The sequence below is a fragment of the Periplaneta americana genome, chromosome 8 (genome assembly GCF_040183065.1).
Source record: "Periplaneta americana isolate PAMFEO1 chromosome 8, P.americana_PAMFEO1_priV1, whole genome shotgun sequence".
NCBI classification, from domain to species: domain Eukaryota; kingdom Metazoa; phylum Arthropoda; class Insecta; order Blattodea; family Blattidae; genus Periplaneta; species Periplaneta americana.
In genome coordinates, this window is record NC_091124.1 from 187182049 (window position 1) to 187206339 (window position 24291).

Below are 24291 nucleotides of genomic sequence, written 5' to 3' on the forward strand. Positions count from 1 at the left end.
AAATGGTAACCAACGATTATCGTTCAACATTTCATCGTTCAACAATAATTGTTGAACGATCATCGCAATAGTCGTACCCAGGAAAACGTACCTTTAGGAAGTAGATAAATACAATACTTCAGTTATTGTAGTATTAGGATACAGGCAAATTGAATGTGCGGGGTATCATACATGACATTATGCTTAATTATAATGTTTATTGGGAATATAGGAATATAAGTTAAATATAATAAACATAACCTATAATTTCCATATGACATAACTTACATTATGTAATGGCAGGGCATTGGAGACTGTAAATCTACTTGCTCTAGTAATAGCGCTGTGAGGTTCATATAGCCCAATAAACCTGTTCTTTAGTCAAGTGTCCGAAGGCCAATAAGGTAGCACTCGTAAAGCGGTGGAACTAGCGCTGAGGTAGTTCCTGTGATTTGGGAAGTGAAAATCGTTGAATTTATGAGATTTTTTGTGGAGGTGCAGGTGATCGTATAAGCAAGACATAATAAAAGCCTAAACTAACCATACCTAACCTGTCACAGACCCGTATATCCAAGGAGTATGAGTACAAAGGAACTACCTCAGCGCTAGTTTAGCCTACTGTGACAGCCACCTCGAGACTCGAACACGCTTCCCGCAAGAGAGCAGGTCGTGCGTGAGTCGACACGGGCTCCACGGAGCACTGGGGGACGGCGCACGGCTTGGTGAGGCGAGGGGATGTTGCGCGCGCAACTGCTATGTGCGGAGTGAAGGGGGGGACGGACCCTCCCGAATTGTCCAGAAGTCCGTCGAAGTGGAAATCCAGATTATTCGAGAGTGGAATCTTTCGCGAAATCTCGAGAAACTATAGTTTGGTTATAAAAGAGAAGACGCAAGCGAACGTCAATGAGTTTTGGACAGTAAGCGAGTTAGTGTTGTGTAGCAGTGAAGCCAGCTTCGAGACCAGAGCGCGACTTGAGTTGTGTCGGTAACTGTGTAGCCAGAAGCTCGGAGTTCGAGTGCAGTGGACCGCAGTTGGGGGACCTGAGTTCGAAGTGCAGCGGGTCGTCTCTGAAGGTCTGGGGTTCGAGATTCTGTGAACGCGAGTGACTGAGCTAGAAGAACTAGCCAAGACAAACGAGCTGTGAACTGAGAACTGACAGTTCTGTGTTGTAAATAGTGCTTTGTGAATATTAGTTAAGATTAACAGTTCATTGTTGTTCGTAATAGTCCAAGTAAATTGTCATTGTCGGTTGTGGAGTGCAATAACGAACGCTGTGTTTCTGTGCGGAGAGCAAATCCCATTGTTGATGGGAGCGAAATTAAATTGTAGAAAGTGAAGAGTTATTGTTGAGATAATAAAATTACATTGTTGAGTTGAAATAAATTTACACTACTAACATATATTAATCAGACTTCAGACTGGAGTACCGTAAGAAACTAACAAATACAACTGAAATAGAGACAAATTGCATTTACAAGTTATCATACGTAAGTTTATGCTTAATTGTAATGTATAAATGCGAATATTAAAGTACTGGTACATTAAACATAACCTATAATTTCAAAATATCTAAATATCCGTGCTGTGCAACTGAAAATTATTGAATCGTGCATAAATGAATGTACAAGAATTTCGCAATATTTAATCGAAATAAAGGCAACGTAATTTCCACACCAAAAATAATATTACACCTTAACTCGCAAGTGAATTGTCTGAAGTGTATCATAATATTTGTTCTAAATTTTATTAATCCAATTACACTACATTTTAGAGAAATATATGTTACTGTTTATGCATTCCAACTAATTTATATGGTTGAAACGCCGCCCTTCGTGATCGGGTTAAGCGAGTTACATGATCTGCCTTACGGCCTATATTAGATCACGATCACAGTCTATTGTTCTTAGTACTCACAGCGCTCCAAGCGGCTAGCAACTATCGCGAGAAATTAAAAAAAATCATCCCAAGCTTCGTAACTGTATATACTAAACTGTGACATGATGAAGTATTAAAGTGGAATGCAATTTACGGGAGGGGGGAGCACTATGACCCACAACTGCGACCCGTTATGATTATTGCGCTAACCATCAAGCCAGGCGCATTTCCAACTAAGGTTCGCTGCATACCCAGGTTTCGAGCAGGAAACCCCGTCGTCCCTAGGCCAGCCCCCTCCGTGCGTCGCCAGCCGGCGATTGGGAATTCTATGGAATGATGACGAAATGCGGAAATGTTAACGGAACAATGTATGAGGAAAAAGGGAGAACCCCAAGATAAACCCCAACCGCGACTTGTCTTGACATGTGTCACTATGGATTCTTTAATGAAAAATCCCAGACATAACAGAGACTCGAATCTGGGCCGCCTGCGAGACAGACCAGATGTCTGACCACTCAGCCACCGCAGTAGATTGTCACTGGAGCTTTTAAGTGGACAACGCGACTGCATTTAGCAAGCGAAGTACTAGGCTGAAAGCTAACGCCACTCTTGTTTGATCAAGATAGGCTTAAAAACATGGAGCATTTTTTTTATTTAAAATTCTAATTATGTAATATTTAATATAAGATTTGTTTTATCTTGGACTTGCGTCTAGTTTTTTGTAAGACTCAACTCATTTCAGTATGTTGTTACAATTAGTATTTGTTCACTTGCCTAAGTTGTACTTCATGTTTCAATCTGCAATGTGCAGCTAGCATATCTAAATCTTCCCTTATTCTAGTATTTTTCTATCCCTCTTTCGCTACAGAAATACTTATATAGTTCTTGTAAGCTCTCTCTCGTAGGTAAGCCTTAATTTCTTAATTTTATTTCATGGTATTCTTTTGTCGTACCTTCAAAACTATTAAAAATAAAAAATAGAAAATATAGGTATGTAGTTTCTAACCAAGTCAAAAATGTTATTATCGGTGAGTCTAGAAAATGCATACCTGCCAAAATTGAATTTACTTGTTAACTCAGTAACTTTACTTTCATTTAATAATTCCTTCCTTTTATTTATTATTTTAGCAATTTTCTCCGGTATTTTAGTTTCAGTGTATTTGTTCATTATTAAGAGATGCTGGCTTTCCTCCAATTTCTCCATACTGGAACACTTGATACTTTCTTCCATGCACAGGCCTAATTCTACATCTATAACACAAAAACAAGCGTGTAAACATATTTGTCTAATATTATAACTTTTTTTTCCTCATTCAATTCTAGCTATTTCATTTATTCTTTCCATTCTAATATTTTTAGCCAAAAATAGATATAGACCTAATTGTTTCTGAAACTTTATATTATTATTATTATTATTATTCATAAGTTTTCTTGTATATATATTTCTTTATTCATTTGTAGGAAATTTTCATTTATAAATTTCATCTATATATCTTTTGTATGAGAACAATATGTATGTGATTTTCTCTTTGTCCACATAATGGGCACATGCCTTGAGGTATATTACGTCTATTATTTCTTAATCTCCAAATCCCTAGTCTGAACCAGGCCAGTCCAAATCTTTCTTTCATTTTCATATTATCTACATATGTACTCCGCCCCATATTTTTTTAAATACATTAAAAAATATTTGGGACAGCATTTCATTGATACTACTAAAATCATTTTGTCTAGTAAATATATTCTATTTAAGTGCGGTTTAAGACTTTAATTTTATTCAATATGGTGAGAATGTATTGAGTTTTTGCACTGTCATATATTTTGGAACTAGGAACATTAGTTTTGTTAAAACATGTGATATTACCTAATCCTTGTCACCTTATGAATACTTTTATACATTTGTTATCTGACAACGAATTATCAACGTCCGTAAATTCGTCGTGGGTTTACCTGACATTCGCTGTATACTTTGGAAAAAAATAATCATTCCAAACGAGATTCGAACCCCGCCCGACGCAATCTCTTTCTTAGCTTTGAGAGCGGTTAAAGTCCAATCACCAAATGGGAGTTAACGTCACATTAACAAAAATGTTCTATCTTGCGTTATAACAGATTTGCAACCCCTTCCTTACATTAAAACCCCATGTCGTTAACACTTACAGTACGTAACACCTAAGCCAGTGTTTCTCAAACTTTTTTGAAGTGGGGACCAGTTTTTTAAGTCAGAACAGTTCCGCGGACCACCTTACTCTTGTTCCCTTCGAAAGCAAATTTATCATTTTTGTAGCATATTTTAATAGCAGTATATTTATATTTTAAAATAGAATTAATTAATTATAATATTTTTGTAATTATATTTTTGTAGCCAATCACAAGTAACTTATAACCAGGGAAAGGATTTATATGTAAATACATATTTACTTATAAAGCTAATATAATTTATATTTTGCATTATCTTTATGTTTCACAATGTGTAGGGTTGAAAAATCCTACTTTTATTTTCCATATTTTTCCATATTTTAGAGTTTAGTACATATTTTCGTTAATTTCCATATATTTTCCATATTTCATATAAAACAGTCCATATTATATTAGGTTTAACAATAAAACAAAACAAAATTCCATTAACTTTTAAAAATACATTTCAACAATAGAGATTTAAACACATGTTCAGTAATCCCTTTAACATCAGAGTTATTTGAAAATTAGCAGTCCTATCAACAATGGGAAAGTAAGTTACAAAACTGTATTAATTTAATTTAAAATTTTTAACAGACTTCAGTTGTGCAGCTCAACAGTTAAATGCCAGTCAGAGTACACATAGGTTCAGTTTTGTAAATCATACTATAAAGACGGTAAATATGCCAAAAGTACGTCATTCAGTCAATTTAAAATCAAAACTAACAAGTTACATTTCAGAATTTAAAGAAGATGGTTTATCAACTGACAATAAAATATTATTTTGTAATTTGTGTCAGTGTGCAGTATCATCTACACAAAAGTTCCTGGTGCAACAACACATTACAACTAGTAAACATCAGGCCAACAAACAACTAAATTCCAAGCAGAGACAATTGTTTTTAACACAACCAACAACATCGAATGTAAGATCTGAGTTTAACATCGACCTGTGCCGTTCTCTCATCTCTGCTGATATTCCTCTCTACAAACTAAAGAATAAGGTCTTCAGGGAATTCCTTGAAAAATATACTCAACATACAATCCCGGATGAGTCAACACTTAGGAAGACGTATGCTCCATCCATCTACGATGAGACAATACAGAAGATAAGAGATGAAATTAAAGATAGTTCAATTTGGGTTTCCATTGATGAGACTCCCGACAAAGAAGGTAGACTTGTTGGTAATGTAGTTATCGGTTTGTTAAGTGAACAATATTCTGAACGAATTCTTTTACATTGTGATGTTCTAGAAAAGTGCAATAACAAAACTATAGTTAAACTGTTCAACGAAGCTATGGGTATCCTGTGGCCAAAGGGTATTATGTACGATAATGTGTTATTCTTTATTAGCGATGCTGCCCCTTATATGGTCAAAGCTGGACAAGCATTATCTGTTGTATATCCTAAATTGACTCATTTTACTTGTGTGGCGCATGCATTTCATCATGTGGCAGAAGTGGTCAGAGACAATTTCCCTAAAGTAGATTTGTTGATTTCATCAGTGAAAAAAGTATTTCTCAAAGCTCCCAGTAGAGTTAACGTGTTGAAAGAAATGTACCCTGAAATTCCATTGCCACCAAAGCCAATTTTAACTAGATGGGGTACATGGCTAGAAGCAGTTGAATATTATGCCGAACATATAGACTCTATTAACAATGTTCTCCTTGCATTGGACTCTGAAGATGCAGTCTCAATTGATACTGCGAAAACAGTTACCTGTGACATAAGTGTGAAGAATGACTTAGCTCAAATTCAGCATACATTTTCATGCATCATAAAAACGCTCAAAAGTCTCCAAAATAGGCACCTTTCACTATCTGAAAGTTTTGAAATTATAAATAGTACTGTGGAACAACTGAATCGTGGTAGAGGTAAAGTTGCAGATGCAGTAAGAGCTAAGGTGGACACTGTACTTTCAAAAAACCCTGGATATGAAGAACTACAAAAGGTTGTTGCTGTGATGAGTGGTGAATCAACAGTGAAGATTAACTTGGACTTATCCCCAGCAGACATTGTGAAATTGAATTATGTACCAGTTACTTCTTGTGACGTCGAACGCTCTTTTAGTCAGTATAAATCTATCCTCAGAGACAATAGAAGAAGATTCACTTTTCAGCACTTGAAAGAAATGTTTGTAACCTATTGTTATGGTAACAGACAATAAAAATTGTGTTTTGTTGAAACTACATTGGAAGATAAGGTACGTCCATTATATTTTTTGTTTAGTTTGATTAAAATGTACCAATATTTAACGTACATAGTCATTTTTTTATAATTTTAAGTCCATATTTAATTCCATATTTTGGTAAAAATCCATATTTAATTCCATATTTTGCTAAAAATAACTACATATATATTTACATATTTCATATATTTTTAGTCCATATAAATCCGTTCCCTGCTTATAACAAATTCTGTGCATTGTTGATTCATCGCTTGCCTATTAGCATTAGGTGTTTGAAATCCTTCTTGCACTAGTAGTTGTCCATGTCTCTGTTAAATAGTGCCCATTATAAATAATGGAAAACTGGATTCGATCCAGATCTTTGAAAAGAAAGGAACATGAAGACACGCTTCATTTAGACAGTGCTAATAGTTCGGAAGCTGTGTGTGAAGAAATATATTAATTCTAGTGCCATTAAAGAAATATCTAGTCCTACTGGTAGCTATTCAAAGAAAAAATACTTTCGTAAATATGACAGGAGTTATTTGGAACTTGGATTCACTAGGTGTGGCAATGAGAGTGAACCAAAACCTCGGTGCGTTGTTTGTTACGAAGTGCTTTCAAACGAGTGTATGAAACCCGCGAAATTGAAACGCCACTTAGAGACGAAACACGCAAGTGTTAAAAGTAAACCTGTCGGATTTTAAAATAGCTGGAGTGCAAAATTTCTTAGGCCTATATCGTCATCTGCAAAATTAATAAAAAAAAATAATGCAGACACATGCCCGATTTTTAACAAGTAAAGCTGCAATTTCGCAAGTTCTATTATTGGTGTACGACGTACAGTACGTGCCCATTTCAATGTGCAGACTGGGTGTCGGTAAAGTATTAAGGAAGTCATCAATACATGAAAAGGGTCCTCTGTTATGAATTCGGGTGGTCCCTGGGTGGGTTACAGGCGCGGCGCCAGATATGCAGGAGAATATGGCGAGAAACGCCACGTTCATAGTGCTTTAAATCCCTCTTTTGTTGTTGAGAGTATAGTGGGAAGTGCGTATACGGGTGGGGTAAGAAATTTCATAAAATATCAGTACTGGGAGAAAAAGTGAAAGGTGATTGTCATGTGTCATTTTCAAACTCTGAGATTTTCAGCTATAGTGTGATACTCAATTCGTTTTAATCGTATTTTTTCTTCTGTCTTTTTTGAAGGACCACAAGGGCAGAACTCGAGGACCACAGGTGGTCCGTGGAGCATAGTTTGAGAAACGCTGACCTAAACTATAATACAAATTAAGACCCCTACAACTTTCAATAATGTATTTTCCGACCAGACTTTAAGAATATGGCCACTTCCAACATGTGGAGGAAAAACTTACGAATGAAGTAGGCGGAGCGGCGACACCGTAAATAAGGACGAGGGGACTATAAATATTCCCACAAAGACCTTGAATTGAACTATTCCGCGACAGATTTATAGGATACACTAATAAATACTACGGGAGGTGGAGGATGTCTTTGCTACAGAACAAAAAAGCACGCTTGGTTTCCGGTTAACCAGCTATTTCTTAGTACCTGACGCCCAGCCAGTAGCCGCCTTGGTAGCTCAGTTGACAAACAACAGAATTACGATGACTGCAGAATCTAGTCCAATGGCGAAGTCGTATTTGCGGTGGACAAGGACAAGTTATCTCAAAGCTCATCTCTGGACTCTCCATTTCAGTATTTTTAACTTTGTTATTTAGTGTTGCTGTATCAACTACTGGGTTATTTAGCGTCGATAGAATTGGTGATAGCGAGATGGTATTTGGTGAGATGAGACCGAGGATTCGCCATAGATTACCTGACTTTCGCCTTACTGTTGGGGAAAAACCTCGGAAAAAATCCAACCAGGTCATCAGCACAAGCGGGAATCGAACACACGCTCAAGGGCACTCTGGATCGGCAGGAAAGCGCCTCAACAGAATGAGCTACGTCGGTGGCTCCATCATATTAATCATCATTTCAATAGTATCCATTCAAAACGTTGCTGCGTGACGTAATGTTATGACTGGCGTACAGGTCGCATCTGTCTGAGGAGGTGTAGTACGCTTTCGGGGGCGGGGGAGGGAGAAGTGTTCTGCACCTAACTTTGAGACAAATAGGGTGAATCAACAAATGGCACCACAGAGCTCAATCATGCCACCGTTCGGACATAAAATACTTTCCAGTATACTGTAGGTATACTCTATTTTATTTCAAGGAGTGCAGTTCGGAGGCTCCTTTGAACACCCACTTACAGATTTATGACTTCCTACACAAACACCTCTGACAATTCCATCCTGTCCCCTCGTCCCAACATAGTTGCCACAATCCTGGTGACCCTCGAAATGAGACTGACGGGATTCTTGGAATTCGGAAAAGATGCGACAACTCTGCCTCCATGTGGATTTGACGAGAGCCTGTCAATCCTTCTGAACGAGGGTTGTGATTGGTTACTGACAGGAGAAGACAAGATTTCCGTCACAGTAAGTAAGATATTTATTTATGACAACCAATTAGTAGGGGGCAGTAGAAGGTCTGTCGGCAAAGTCCTTCCTATGAAACTGCACTCCATTAAAATAAAATACAGTATACACTAAGGCATAATAAAGCCACTAGGGGTTGCATTGCTGGCTGTTGAAACAGCGTTTCCAGTAATTTACGTAAATACGTTTTTGTTCTTAAGTTAATTCAAGGAAATTAGTTGTCAAGAACAGCCATGATGCTATCTCTATATAGGATGAAGCGATATTATTGTTAACAAGCTGCAAACGCCTTATTTGAGCACTTACAAGCCTATATTTTCCAAACTATTTGCGCAACATAGAATCTAATTACGTATTTGAAAATTCCATAATTCAGAAAGGCCAGCGTGGTCATTGTATCAAATAGGTACAGATCACAATTTAAAAATAGCCATACATAAAAGCAAAGGTGTAGCATTCTATGGCAAACAACATCTTCGAGCTAAGATAGGCCTAGTAATTGAAGACAAAATCTTAGAAAAAATAGGACTTCACACTGTATGTTTAACTACCTCGGTTGTAATGTTTCATTCCTGTATACAAATGATCCAGATTCCAAGTTGCAAAAATTCCAAAACATGCTATGTACAATAAAAAGAACTCTCTTTAATGAAGTCCGAAAAGAGTAATATTACAATTTTATAATGTTATGGCCGTATTTATGCTGCTGTATGGCTCAGAAACCTGGACTCTGACAGGTAACCATGAGAGAAGATTTAAAGCAGTTAAAATGAGACTTCCAAGTCCGTTAGAACGATATCAGCTACTAGATCATGAGAGAAACCAGAAAAACATACAGCAACTTCAAGTTACTGGAATACTTGACAAATTACAACAACATACACGAGAATGGTGTGAACACCTATTAGGAAAGAACCAACACCGCATGTATACCAAGAAGAATGTATAATTATCAACCCCGAGGGAAAAGAAGCGTTGGACGAGCAAAATATTAAGAATACTTGATCTCGAAACAGGCAAATTTCCTCAACTGTATATGCACTTGATAATGACTATGACGATGATGACGACGATGAAGACGACGATAAATATGCCATGGTCTCTCAAGTATCGTGTACACTGCATAACTATATTCATTTCTAATACTTAATGGCAAGCGTTAAAATGGGATTCAACTTGTATTTTTTTGCAAGATGTATTACAAGGGCAATTCACCTTTGTTTGTTATAATACTTCAAAGTATATAGTTTTAATAGTAATTTATGTAACTAGTGTATAATCTTGGCAATTTCCACGAGTTTTTATAGTGAAGATTACACACATGTTACATAAAACATTTCATGCTCTTCTAGCATTGAAATATGTAAAAAAAAAACTATTATATTACGAAATGTAATATTATGACGTAGTAGAGCCATGAATACGCTTACTGGATATGACGTAATAAATTTCATGGTTGCTAAGCAATCGTTTCGTTATTTTGTTGTTATTTTGAAACTTTTCACATGTACTTTGTATAAAATGAATTGTGAAGACGGTGATGGCGTCGTGGAATATTAGTTGCTAGGTAACTTTTTCTGGCACCAGTTCCAGAATTAGGCCAATTTCACACGTTTTATAGCGTCATAACAAGAGTGTTTTAATACTAGGATTACATAAACGTCATTATTTTGTCTTCATTTTGCATGTACGGTAGGTTTTCATTAATGAATAAATTATAATTGTAGGCCTAATTTGATTCTTAATATTGTAGTTGTAATCCCCTGGTAGAGGGGAAGAGAAGGCCGCATGGCCTTATCTCTACCAGGTTAAATAAATAAATAAATAAATAAATAAAACGGGAAATGGGAAGATAAACATTAAAAGGTACACGAAAACGCTTCCTTGCAAGGGAATTCAGGGTTGAGAAAAACTGAATATGTCAGCTCCAAGCCTGTTGACCACTGGTCTCATTCCGATTTCACCTGTACCACTGGAGGAACTCTAGAGAATTTTTAAGGGGAAAGCCGAAAATGGACGTAGGCCTAACCTAATAGTTACCACATAAAAAGTGGGAGAGAGGTTTCAGTACCCTTTCTTACCGTTCTTAAGTTTACTTAACTCAAGTTACACAACAAGTAACTTGAGTTCATGTCCTTCACATGTAGTATGTAACCATTACTGAGCAACTAACAGTACTTCTATTGAAAATGAGGATGGCAAACATGCTTCACCCTCAAACCGAAACCTTAACCATGAACATACTTTCTATATCACCCTTGATAAGAAGAATACACATCCCTCCCTACTTCATGCCCTCAGGGCCGATCGAGCCATATTTTATTAGTCACCTCACAGCCAATTGGCTTGTCTCCTAAAATGAGACAATTCATCCCAGCTGTTGTTTTCAGTGGTTACCCTAAGGCTCTTAGACAAATATCGGGGTGAGAACTAAAAAGAATGGGCTACGGACACGTCATTTTCGGCATTCTCCAAATTAAATCCTTCTGTAATCTTAGCTTCGGCTTTCGCATGTTGTTTGAGTTCACTCGAGTGTTACGCGCACAAGCAAGTGCTCGGATCCCTTCTCTTGCGAGGACTGCGGCGCCCACTCTTTCCACTCGCTGCCAAGGCTTTCAACATCTTCGCCGATCCTTCCTTGTTGCTGTTATGTCGTACTTCGCCCTCCCCTTCATGTCGTAGTTATTAACGAGGATTCCACTTTAAGAAAATAGCATTGAACATATGAGGGATGTTCCATCAACTATTTATAAGTATTTTTTCTTGAGAACTGGGAATTAATTAGTTTCATTTAATTCATAGAACATAATTTCATTGCAAACTAGATCGATTTCGTATGCATTAGAAACATGAAGGCGATAATTTCTCTGCTAGTGATGGGTGGTTGTCAATGTGGAGGGAAAAGTATGGTGTTCGTCCACTTGCAATTTGCGGAGAGAGGATGTCAGCTGATACCGTTGCAGCTGAAGAATATGAAACTACATTCCGAGATTTGGTGAGTAAACTAGAATTATCTCCCCAGTAGATATACAATTGTGACGAAACCGGTTTAAATATCAAATGTTTACTGAAAAGAACTTTAGAATCTACATCATACAAAACTGCACCTGGTTTCGAAAATCCAAAAAGAACGTGTGACTGTGTTAGCTTGCTCCAATGCATCAGGGGCAAATAAACTTCCCTTGATGTTAACTGGGAAATCTGCTAAGCCTAGAACATTGAAATTGAATATTGTGCATCCACGAGCAGCCTAGTGTTTTCAAATACGATAAGGAACTGTTTCCATGTTTTCAAGAACAAAGAAGGAAAGGTACTCCAATATCTGGTCCGATTCTGAAAGAGAAAGCGCTTGTCATTAGAGCTCGTAGATGCACAATATTCTTGCAATGCAGCCCGATTACGCTTCCAGTCGTGAATTGTACTCCTCGGGATACCAGAAATAGTTCCCCCTTCATCCAGCCGCTTCAAAATATCCAGTTTGTCTTTTAAAGAATAATTAAACTTCGAGCGTTTATCAGTAAATTTCCTAGAAAGCATGGTAAACTTCTTCCACACACAACCTGTGCTTGACTGAAATCACGACGGGGTTGCAAGTAAGGGGAGGAAAAAAATACATGGAGGGGAGGAAGAAGGTACGTACTGTACTGTGAGTAGCCATTAATAATTGAGCCGTTCAGAGCAAAAGTGGTGTAAGTCAAAATTGGGTAATGAGGTTTAGAGTAAAAATTCTGTAAAATACAGCGCAAAGTAGCAATTAATATGTCCTTCGTGCTATCCACTGACTACTAATAGTTCAAATAAATTGAATATTAATTGTTACTTTGCGCTGTATTTTACAGAATATTTACTTCATCCCTCATTACCCATTTCTGACTTACACCACTTCTGCTCTGAACGGCTCAATTACCTACCCTACTGTCCAGATGAGAGAGCAGTTACTTAGGAAGAGAGTGAGATAGAGATACTATACCTCACTCGTTCTGCTAACGGAGGCATCTTGCGGCAACAGTGTACTAGCCAAGATCCATAAGACCAATGCTTTTTTCTTAAGGTGAAATACTCTACAGCGACAGAGGATTTTGAGTCCCGATATTGAACATTAGGTGTACGTCAGTTGTAGAGAGGTCATTAGATGCACTGCTACCAGCCTTCCGTTCGTCAAGGGAGGCGACGTCTTGTTGTTGTATAGGGACTGAAAATCCCTGTCTGGATTCTTTAATGTTTCTCCAAATACAGGGACATCATTTTATTTTTACTAAGATTTTTAATATTAACCTGTCTATACCTTTAGAGAACCGGAAACACAGATAGCTCCCCCCTCCAAGACTGGAGTTCGATGATACTGGCGTAAAACACAAATAACTCTACTAGGTATAGGATGGAAGAAAAGTAGTTCATCCATTTACGTAAACTAGGAAATATAGCGATTTTGAGTTTGATAATTTTCATTAGGTTTTTCTTTAATCAAAGTACAGTACTGTATTAAGAATAAGTGTTTTTACTCACGAAGTGAGTTATCCATGCGAACGTATTCATTATGCAGTGTATACTGTCTACAGCACATTAGCGTACAATATAGAGAAAGAAGTTAAATTGAAAAATAATCATGATATGAATATTTAAACACAATTTTGAAAATGGTGGCCGTTCATTTCGATACAGGCTTCAGTTCTTTTGTGCATATTATCGCACTATAGACTATTGCATCTAATTCCAATTGCCAGTTTCGTCCTTCGTACTAGTAACTCATGTTGAAATAATTCTGTACCTACTCTACGTACTGTGAATTCAATCTTCACTTCTGCCCGACCCGAAAATATAAAATTACTCAGACATGCTACCTACTGTCCGTCCAAGTAGTTATGCCGCAGGATTGTAGAAAGGGAGGAAATCACGTGACAGTTAATTACTTAACGAGGCCCTTTTATTTAAGTTAAATTAAACTGCTGTATAATATTACGTAAACGTCCAATTCCTAAGAGAAATTAATGTTTTCAGAAAAGAGCTAAGACAGCCCAGCTTATACAGAGGAGCGAGCAGAAGCAGGTGGGGGAAATCGGGATGCGACGTAGGCAAACGGACAGTACCTGTGCGAAAATATGATTCAATATTGAAAGCTCTTTCGTCACTGGAAAACGCGAACATATTTCTGGAACGTACTATACTCAGTAACTCAGTACTGCTTACTATCTGCGGTCTTGGTTCTGTGTGGAGTTGGAACTTCCTTAGTAGAAGGGGTGGGAGTGAAGTACATTCAAAAACTCAGGCACAATAAAAACTGAAGTAAAAATAAAATGATGTCCCTGTATAACAGCTAAAATTACAGTGAGACAAGTGGCCAACAGGCTTGGCGTTCACATAGACATTTCTGCTCAGCCCCAATTTCCCTTGCAAGCATGCGTTTTCGCTTACCTTTTAAACGTTTCCCCTCCAATCTTCTCTCCTATTAATTCATTTGTTCATTCATTCAACTGACAGTTGCAGTTAAGTTGGTGCAGAGCTGGATGTTACACATTTTCGTCTTACACCTTCTCTTGAATGATCCTTCAGCACAGACGTATTAACCACAAAAATATATATAAACGGCCAGATTGCAAGAATTTACATTGTAACATCATTCGCATACTAGTACGAATCATTCACGTATGAATTAACAAGCCGCAGGGGTTGCTGTTTACAATAACAGTGAAGTGTTCAATCAGCGATACAAATAGCCACCCCTTTGTACAACATTCCAAGTAGACTTTAGCCCTGAATTAGTTGTGTTATGCATAGTGTAAATTGGCAAATATCCGTATACTATTTGCAACAGATATAGACCTAATCTCAGTTCAATCGCTCTTCAAAATATAGCATAATTAAATAAATATTATAATCACATTCCTTTAATTTTGATAGTAGTCAATATGGGCACTACAGGGAATAAAAAACAGATGAAATTCTCGGAGCTTCTGCGACTTCTAAAGCGGATTATGGTTACAACAGCGACCTAATATGGCCTGTGAAAAATATTTACAAAATAAGTTGCTCAGAAATGTGTTGTAGACTAATAGTGATAATGTGAGGTTCACAAGCGATCTTTATTGTAACAATATGGAACTGTATGAGATGAAAATTACACCACTCTCATTCCCATGTATTGACGCAGTTCCTAATAAAGTGTCAAAAATAGTTGGTGTTTTAATACAATACATACTATTCATTCATTTATTATATTTCATAGCTCTTACATGAGGGATGAAGCTTTAAGAGTGGAACAAGTCAAAATTTTACAATATTACAATCACAATTTTTACACATTTTTACAATATTTTACAATTTTTACAGTTTTACAATTTGGTAATTATCTACAATTTTTACAATTTTGTGCAATTTTTTACAATATTTTGGCGAGATGTAGTGAGATGAGGCGAGGTCCGAGGATTCGCCAAAAGATTACCCGACATTTGCCTCTTGGTTGGGGAAAACCTCCTTACATATAGATTCGTAAAGTGTCATACTCCTGTGAAAGCCAAAATTCTAAGTGTTTGAGTGTCTCTATTGGTCATGAAACGTAGGATTTAATATTGCATGCCATTCAGTGTAACATTATTTACATGCTACTGACATGCAGTGCGATGACTAAGCCACGAGTGCATTACCTATTCCCTTCCTGCCCGAGAGAGAGAGAGAGAGAGAGAGAGAGAGAGAGAGAGAGAGAGAGAGAGACGAATGCTAGGAGTTGCTTTTAAGTCTGCTATGGGTCTACATCAGCGATGGCGAAAATGTAATCGTGCGCCTAGCCAATGTGTAACCTGCAGCGTGCATAGCACCTATGGAGGGAGGCGGACACCCGAAGGGGAAGTGAAGCAACTGTCTGACTTATTAACGGATTTTCATTTTCCTTACGTCAAACACTTAAATATAATTTTATACAGTACAAGGCTACAAATTGTTTAGTACAGCACGTGTAACGAAGAAAGAAATGAACAATAAATGAACAATATCACAACCTAAAATTAACTGTCTTCAGAATGTCTCTGCGATAAAGTTTCAAAATCAGGAATTATGTCACTTACTGCCAGTCGTAGTTGATCACGAAGGTATTTGTCTGTGAGTCGTGATCTATATTTGGGTTCTACTATTTCAATTGTTGGAAATAATTTTTCACAAACGTAAGTTGTAGCGAACATGGCTTCAACAGAGCAAGCGAAAGAACGAAGCTTCGGATATTTATTTTTTTTGGCAAAGATTTGAAAGTTCAACATTTGTCAAGTCCTTACATCTAGCTTTCATTTGACATCACATTGTAAATCAGTGAGTTCAAATTGAAGAGCTAACCGCATTATTCGTACATCTGCTGAAAAAGGATCGACGTACAGAGATGATGATGATGATGATGATGATGATGATGATGATGACGATGACGATGACGATGACGATGACGATGATGATAACAACAATAACACTTAACCTTTTAATATTTGATCAGTAACATGTAGTATAATGCCGTTTTATGTTATACAACCGTTTTCCTCGTAATACTTGTGAACAAATCATATATTTAATATTGGCAGCAAAAAAATGCGTCCTCCCATCCTACTTGGAACTTTCGTGCATGGTTTCGAGAGAGACATATGCCACTCGCAGGTCAGAGACAAATACAATTGGAACGGAGTTTGACTCCAGTGAGTGAGAGGGGGTTGGCGGAGGTTAGAAGCAACCGAAATGCACAGCTATCATTGCGAGCCACAATGTCTCGCCCGTCACGTTCTCGCCATGGCTGATCTACATTGTCTTGAACTACTCACTCTGCCCTGCCACAGTGCAGGCCACACTAGCTACAGTTATTGCAGAAGCCGTGATGTTGCTCTAAGACGGTGCATGTTAGGAAGAAAAAAAAAAGACTTATTTAGATTTTCCCATTGTCTCCTCAAGATCTATAACCACTTTTGTTTGGTGCAGTAGTTACCTTGTACTCTGTATATAATATACAGGTATTTCAAAAGGTCCAGACCTGTGGAGTAACGGTCAGCGCGTCTGGCCGCGAAACCAGGTGGCCCAGGTTCGAATCCCGGTCGGGGCAAGTTACCTGGTTGAGGTTTTTTCCGGGGTTTTCCCTCAACCCAGTACGAGCAAATGCTGGGTAACTTTCTGTTCTGGACCCCGGACTCATTTCACTGGCATTATCACCTTCATTTCATTCAGACGCTAAATAACCTAGATGTTGATACAGCGTCGTAAAATAACCCAATAATAAAAAAAATAGTTCAAAAGTGATGGTCAATAATTTACAGAAAGGAGAAAAAGAAGCTCCAATAAACATTGATCTGCAAATTAACCGATTATGCTATATTCCCTGAAGGGAAGGAAGGCCTGTACCATGGTCTTCTTAGTCACCGGATTTAATCTGAATGTAATATTTCTGTATTTGGAGACACTTCTGAGTTCAGTACACTTCAGGAACTGCGATTTCGGATTGGAAGTGCATTTCAGCAAATAAGGGATGACACAGCATGGCCCGAGAGGACTCGCAGCTCGCTACAGAGTAAAACACAACATTGCGCTCAGATGTATGTAGGCCTACAACATTTTGAACATCTGCTCTATGTAGAATTCAATTAGGATGTCTGCATGTCTGCTCATAATCAGCGACGAATCTCAACAGAAAACGTGCATTATCTCGACAACGTTAATTTGCAGACCAATGTAATGTGTATTGGAGCTATTTTACTAGGGTTAGGTTAAGCTTTTCATCTGTAAATTATTGCCCATCACTTTTGAAACGTTCTGTATATATAGATGAAGACATTAAAATTGCTTATGGCAAAAAAATACAAGTAAATCTCGACTTCCCTTTCAGGATTCGAAACCAAATGCTCTAGATGTGTAACCAGAAACTTTACCACTTCAGTTAACAGTGGAGTATTTTTATTGTAATTTTTTTTATTTTCTTCAAGGGCTGTGTTGTTGGACCGTTCTCTCTAGTGAAACTACGAACTACCAACATTCACAACTAGTAACTAACTCTTCCTGCTCATATGATCAGAGTAGCAAAGACCACTAATTAAGAAAACATAGGGAAACGTAAGACTAGTACAGACCTGCAGAACTGTAGCTCCTGAGAGCGACTGCTTTACTCCCCTTCCTTACCCCACCCACCTTTTCTACCAGCGCGGTCATGACGTTCTAGTTACGCTCGGCTGCATCAACATTTATCGCGGCGGCAGGTATACAATACGCTATCAAGAATTACAAATGAACAGATAATAAAATCCTTAGGAACATACCTTTAGAAAGTAAGAGAAAAATGAATGAGGGAAATAAATAAATTAAAACACATGTAAAATAAATTTTAAAATGCATATGGTCATATAATATAAGAAGATCTACCTATGTACAGTATATATCGTCCTATTACTAGTAAAGCCGATTAAATCCACTTTTTGTGTAAAATAAGTTAAGTACAGTCCCTGACATGTCTTTCCGTGCTCTGTATTCTACTAAAATGAAATAAGTCCTAAATGTTGCTTCTAGGAAACAAACCAATTACTTTATTTGAAGAATTTATTATGATTTTTCGTGTAATAATAAAGTTTTAATTCCTGTTTTTACAAAACTTGTATTACTGGTCTTAACTGGTTTTACTAGTAATAGGACGATAAATAAATTGTACGTTGATAAGTGAGTGATAGCTATATGACCGGATGTCAATGCTGTCATTCAACATTGTAACGCACTCCAGCCAAATAAATAAATAAATAAGTACATAAGTAAATAAGTAAGTAAGAAAGTAAGTAAATAAGTAAATAAATAAATCAGTAAATAAATAAATCAGTAAATAAAGAAATAAGTATATAAATAAATCAGTAAATAAATAAGTAATTCAATATGTAAATAAATAAACCTAAATAAGTAAGTAAATAAATAAGAAAATAAGTAAATATGTAAACAAACAAATAAATAATACGCTTAGTGCAGTTTAAAGAGAACTGGAACATGGCAAAATCTAAACCCGTGAAGGAATACTACTTCCAAAGGAAATGGGAATATGATTATTTTGTTGTTGAAGACGAAAGAATTGCTTGTTTACTGTGTCCCATCCAATTTATTTCTACTCATCATTTCAATATTAAACCACTTTTTAACAAAGTCCATATTAAGAATTATGGAATGCACAAACTTTCGGGTAAGTTCATTATTACGAACTGTATATTGATTATTTATTTATATACTTTAAACTTAAGGACTTCACTCGATGTGTTTATTTTGAATTGAAATTAATAGCGACTTTCAAGGTTTATTACTTAAATGTTATAAATTTATGTTTCCGTAGGTGATGATAGGAGGAAAGTTTTCGAAAATCTAAAACAAGTTAGGTGCAAAGATCTCAAAGAAACTACCGACAGGAAATCTAGCATAATTGTAAACCTTGAAACGAGATAACGCATTACAAAAACAATGAATTTATTACAATCCTTTTTGAAAATTACATGCCGCCACTGATAGACCTTTGACGTCCAGAGAATGTAAATAACTCTTCGCGGAAGTCGATCATCTCCAATACAAGTGGAGTGAGGCTGACGTCATATTTCCCCTACTTACGAGTTCTGCGGGCATGGACTAGCATAACACGCTCATTCTCAGTTGAATGTTACGATGAAATTTCACTTTCTTGCCGGTAATTGGAACAGAGTTCACAGGGCTGTAGTTAGAACAACAGCACCAAAATGAATATGTAAATGTATATTTTGACTCTTAAGCCAGAATAGTCGTTGGTATTCGAACTGCGGACCGTGCAATAAAAACGAGTTCACGAGGTGTGGTTATTTGTTTTGTATTCAGTCACGGGCAATAACGCGTTTCTCTCCGTTTTGCATTATTTTGAGATAAGCCTCGCTTTACTGCGCAGGCGATAACTGTGACAGCCCCGCTGTGTACACACGTACATTTGTTGAAACACTGGGACGCGCTATTTGACCTGCCGACGCAGTATTTACTGATACTTTGCTGCTCTACTTTATATCATTATGTACAAGTATTAAATTGCGTCCCATTACTATCTGTAGTACGGGCGCCCTCCCAGTCGTGTTTGTTTATCCGTATTTCCTGCATAGAAAATGAGGGCAAGCCCACAAAATCTGACACTCTGATCGATCGTATTCACAAATTCAACTGCAGGCACAAATATTATATTTTGATTTTTCTTCAGCAATGAAAATTTTTTGAATGAACTATGTGGTTTAATTGAAATGATTTTTGAACTAATCGAGGATTTGACTAGGCTTTATACTTTGGTGATGACATAAAGCAGCCGTGGCGAAAATGTGACTCACGAGCACATTGCATAGCTGTGCATTTCTCTTACTTCCTGCCTTCCCCAACCCCCACCCTCTCACTCACTGGAATCAAACTCCGTTCCATTTGTTTATTTGTCTCAGACCTGCGAGTGGCGTATCGTCGCAATGTCTCTCTCGAAACCATGTACCTCTACAAAAACGAAAGTTTCAAGTAGGATGGGAGGACGCATTTTTTGCTGCCAATATGATGAGAATATTAAATGTATGATTTGTTCACAAGTATTACGAGGAAACGGTTGTATAACATAAAACAGCATTATACTACATATCACTCATGAAACATTAAAAGGTTAAGTAGGCCTACTACTACTATTATTATTATTATTATTATTATTATTATTATTATTATTATTATTAGTATCTCTGTACGTCGATCCTTTTCAGCAGATGTACGAATAATTCCGTTAGATTTTCAATTTAAACTCACATATTTACAACGTGAAGTTAAATGAAAGCTAGATGTAAGGACTTGACAAATGTTGAACTTTTCAAATCTTTGCCAAAATAAATATCCGAAGCTTCGTTCTTTCGCTTGCTCTGTTGAAGTCATGGTCGTTATAACTTACGTTTGTGAAAAATTATTTTCAACAATTAAAATAGTAAAAACCAAACTTAGATCACGACTGACAGACAAATACCTTCGTGATCAACTACGACCGGCAGTAAGTGACATAATTCCTGATTTTGAAACTTTATCGCAGAGACATTCTGAAGACAGTTAATTTTAGGTTGTGATATTGTTCATTTATTGTTCATTTCTTTCTTCGTTACACGTACTAAACATTAGTTTGTAGCCTTGTACTGTATAACATTATATTTAAGTGCTTGACGTAAGAAAAATGAAAATCCATTAATAAGTCAGACACTTGCTTCACTTCCCCTTCGGGTGTCCGCCTCCCTCCGTAGGTGCTATGCACGTTGCAGATTACACAGTGGCTCGGCGCATGATCACATTTTCGCCACGGCTGACATAAAGAATCATCGTGTTTCTAAGGGTGGATTCTATCTTCGTCTTAAAGAGAAGAAAACTGGAAGAGAAATCCTTGTCACTAAATTGACACAATTTCACTTCGCCCTGGCTTCAAATCAGAAGTTATGTCACATAAAGTAAAGTGCCGGATACGTATTCAAAGACAATACTTACTTTGTCTTGACAAAGTCAAATGTAGGCAAATGTAAGTGAACTTGTTGACGTCGTCATACGACGACACGGTGCTTCCAGCTCACTGCTGCTCCACGCGTAAAGTGCAGAAATTATTCATTCATTGCTGGGTACGTTTCTTTCTAAAGTCGACCTGGTTGGCGAGTTGGTATAGCGCTTGCCTTCTATGCCCAAGATTGCGGGTTCGATCCCGGGCCAGGTCGATTGCATTTAAGTGTGCTTAAATGCGACAGGCTCATGTCAGTAGATTTACTGGCATGTAAAAGAACTCCTGCGGGACAAAATTCCGGCACATCCGGCGACGCTGATATAACCTCTGCAGTTGCGAGCGTCGTTAAATAAAACATAACATTCTTTCTAAATATGCTATTTTCAAAAACATCCATTAGGAACAACGGGTACCATAGAACTACATCAAAAAACTTGATTACAAATATTATAAAAACGTCTTTTAGGTTTCCGCACGTAAGAAATGGCATGAAATGTAGAGCACAAAAAATATAACTGATGCTGATACTACTAATTCCATAATTTGAGACATCTGGCCGACATATACGGCTGACCTCTAGGATCCAGAATATGAAGCAACGGTTAACTTAAAAATAAAATACAATATGATTTGCGCCGAGAATATAAAACAATGATAAATTTAAAAACAAAGTACAATTTGATTTCGGAGAAACATGAGGTGAAAGTACAATGAAGAATAATGATATGAGTAAACAATATTACGTAGTGTTATACAAGTGATTGTGTAAAATGGATAATGAATCTTTCAATATCATTAGCATTTTACATGAAAATTGAATTAGAATGTTGTCATATTCAATAAAGTACCTTTATCCCTGTAAGCTAAGAAATGTTTATTGATACTAAGGAAACAATCATAGTACATAAAAATTGTTTCAAACTCTTTTATATTATATATTTACAAGTTAACCAATTAAAACAAGTTCCTGGATTGATTTTTGCAAGAAAATAATAATAATAGTAATAATAATAATAATAATAATAATAATAATAATAATAACTTACTACTTACTGGCTTTTAAGGAACCCGGAGGTTCATTGCCGCCCTCACATAAGCCCGCCATTGGTCCCTATCCTGAGCAAGATTAATCCGGTCTCTATCATCATATCCCATCTCCCTCAATTCCATTTTAATATTATCTTCCCATCTACGTCTCGGCCTCCCCAAAAGTCTTTTTCCCTCCGGCCTCCCAACTAACACTCTATATGCATTTCTGGATTCGCCCATACGTGCTACATGCCCTGCCCATCTCAAACGTCTGGATTTAATGTTCCTAATTATGTCGGGTGAAGAATACAATGCGTGCAGTTCTGTGTTGTGTAACTTTCTCCATTCTCTTGTAACTTCATCCTTCTTAGCCCCAAATATTTTCCTAAGCATCTTATTCTCAAACACCCTTAACCAATGTTTCTCTCTCAAAGTGAGAGTCCAAGTTTCACAACCATATAGAACAACCGGTAATATAACCGTTTTATAAATTCTAACTTTCAGATTTTTTGACAGCAGACTGGATGATAAAAGCTTCTCAACCGAATAATAACAAGCATTTAATTTCCTTCCGAGTATAATTCATATTTGTTGCTGTTGCTCCCAAGTATTTGAATTTTTCCACCTCTTCAAAAGATAAATTTCCAATTTTTATATTTCTATTTCATACAATATTCTCTTCACGAGACATAATCATATACTTTGTCTTTTCGGGATTTACTTCCAAACCTATCTCTTTACTTGATTCAAGTAAAATTCCCGTGTTTTCCCTAATCGTTTATGGATTTTCTCCTAATATATTCATGTCATCCGCATAGACAAGAAGCTGATGTAAAACGTTCCATTCCAAACCTTGTCTGTTATCCTGGACTTTCCTAATGGCATACTCTAGAGCAAAGTTAAAAAGTAAAGGTGGTAGTGCATCTCCTTGCTTTAGCCCACAGTGAATTGGAAACGCATCTGACAGAAATTGACCTATACGGACTCTGCTGTATGTTTCACTGAGACACATTTTAATTAATCGAACTAGTTTCTTGGGAATACCAAATTCAATAAGAATATCATATAAAACTTCTCTCTTAACCGAGTCATATGCCTTTTTGAAATCTATGAATAACAGATGCACTGTACCCTTATATTCCCATTTTTCTCCATTATGTGTCGAATCAAAATATCTTATCAATAGTTGATCTGTTACGTCTAAAACCACACTGATGATCCCCAATAATTTCATCTACATTTGTAGTTAATCTTCTCATAAGAATATTGGACAAAATAATAATAACAACTATTAAAAATTTAATAAGGACTTGGGAGCAAAATTTTCATGAACAAACTTAACACAGACAAAACGCAGGCTGTCGTGGGGTACTAGCGCTTGTTAAATTCGCTACAGATTGAAAGAATTCCTAGTGTAACTTTAAGTGGGGACATTGTAAATTATAGTAACTCAGTTAAAAATTTAGGAGTCCACATGAATACAAATTTTAATTGGAATGTACAGGCCACACAAGTAACTTGAAAAGTTTTTTCGATACTGCACTCACTTAGGCTCTTAAATGACATCCTCCCGTCCGCATGATAAATGCAATTATGGTGCCTCACTTCGACTACTGCGACGTTCTCCTGACGGACGCCACCAACTCTTTCACACAGCGTGCGCAACGTCATCAAAATGCTTGTGTGCGTTTTGTCTGTAATACTCGCCGGCGAGACATGTCATGCCATATTTCCAACTCTTTACCATGGTTGCCTCTTAGAAGACTGCTAGTTGGGGCCGAAAGAGGTCTACAGAGGCCTAATTCGTGAAGGATGATGATGATGATGATGATGATGATGATGATGATGACCATGGTTGCGCCTGAATGAGCGCCCTCAGCTACACGGTCTTCTTCACGGTCTATTATTATTATTATTATTATTATTATTATTATTATTATTATTATTCAAAATACTATATTATTCTACTTCTCGGTATCTTGCTTCACGGTATCAATCCCAAGATCAAGTGATTTAGGTCTACTTCTAGTCCTCCAACACAGAAGTTCTACATCAGGGATGTCGAAC

General features: G+C 37.0%; 1 long non-coding RNA gene across 1 annotated transcript in view; it reads right to left on the bottom strand.

Annotated features, from left to right (window-relative positions):
* Positions 1–24291, bottom strand: part of LOC138704356 (uncharacterized) — a 964225-nt gene that overhangs the window by 732200 nt on the left and 207734 nt on the right. The gene's annotated exons all lie outside the window — the stretch shown is intronic.